General features: G+C 39.9%; 1 protein-coding gene across 1 annotated transcript in view; it reads right to left on the bottom strand.

Moving 5' to 3' along the window:
- Positions 1-1461, bottom strand: part of gys2 (glycogen synthase 2) — a 25741-nt gene that overhangs the window by 16202 nt on the left and 8078 nt on the right. The window lies entirely within an intron of this gene.

Genomic DNA, 1461 nt, shown 5'->3' with positions numbered 1-1461 from the left:
TCTAAAACCACAAAAATCCCTTCCTTCATCAGAATATCCTACCTGTTAAATATAAGCGGGTAGCACAAATAGATCTATGCATTAAAAGCAGCAAGTGTCTGAAAAACATTACAACTTACATACAAAAACTTACAAAAGCACAAAAAATATTTCAAAAACACTCCACAGAAATAAATTTCACTTGTCTGAATTTTTTATGTACAGATATGCATCTTTTAATAGTTTAAAATAAAAAATAAAATAAAATAAAATAAGAAAAATCTAGTTATTTCCATGCAGTGCCCAGAAAGAGGAGTTGTTCAGCTTGTAGGGCAGCACAGCTGCTTCCACCCACCTCCATCATCATCATCATATGAAATTACTTTTTGTCACAACAAAAAATGGTGGCTGGTAAAAAAAAATTTCCACCTGCCACTATGGCTGGTGGAAGATGCAGTACGATGCAATAGATGCAATACGATGGCACAGTGGTGTAGTGGTTAGAGCTGTCACCATCCTGGCCTGGAGCCTTTCTGGGTGGAGTTAACATGTTCTCCCTGTGCACACCTGGGTTTATTCTGGGTACTCTGGTTTCCTCCCACAGACCAAAAACATGTTCATTGGTAACTCTAAAATTGTCCCAAGGTGTGAGTGGTTGTTTGTCTCCTTTGTCTCTATGTGTCCCTGTCCAGGGTGTCCCCCGCCTCTCGTACAGTGACTGCTGGGGATAGGCACCGGCTCCCTGCGACCCGGAATGGATGGATGGCATTAAAAGAGTGTGAAATATTATACTGTGATTTACGGGACTTAAAACGAGAACAAAGACTGTTTACATTCCATGTTTGTAGTTTTACTTTCAGTTCACTACCACAAGATGATATTTTATTGTCTAAATCCTTCTATCCATGGACCCATCAAAAGTATAAAGAGTCATAATGAACACTTCTATAGCAGAACAGTGTTTTCCAGCTTTTCAGGTGTGGTGATTTGGCTTTTTCTGGGTTTTGTTTTTGTTTTATTTTTATTTAAGTTCTCTGGTTTTTGTTTTCTTCTTGGTTCATTTGGGTTCAGTCTTCCTCATGTTTGTGTTTTTCATTTCCCTCCTCCCCAGTCACCCTCTTTCAGTTCTCCTGCCACGCCCATCTCCACCTGCCTGTGATTGTTCCCGTCCTCTGTACTTTAAAACCCGGTCGTTTCTCTCAATTCCCCGCTGGTCCATTGATGTTTGTTGCTGTTAGTTTGTTTGTTGTAGTTGCATGTTTCCTTCCTGTTCCTGGTTCCATTCTATTGTGTTCATCTTCTTCTTAGTTCTGATTTAGTTTATGTTTCTATTTGTTTGCTGCCCCGTCAGCTTTTGTTTTGGTTTGTTCTTTAGGTAAATAAATTATCCATCCATCCATCCATCCATCCATCCATCCATCCATCCATCCATCCATCCATCCATCCATCCATCCATCCATCCATCCATCCATCCATCTTCTT

Source organism: Kryptolebias marmoratus, linkage group LG1 (genome assembly GCF_001649575.2).
Source record: "Kryptolebias marmoratus isolate JLee-2015 linkage group LG1, ASM164957v2, whole genome shotgun sequence".
Classification (NCBI taxonomy): Eukaryota; Metazoa; Chordata; class Actinopteri; order Cyprinodontiformes; family Rivulidae; genus Kryptolebias; species Kryptolebias marmoratus.
The sequence above is the reverse complement of the archived record's forward strand: the minus strand, read 5'-3'. Positions and strand labels throughout refer to the sequence as shown.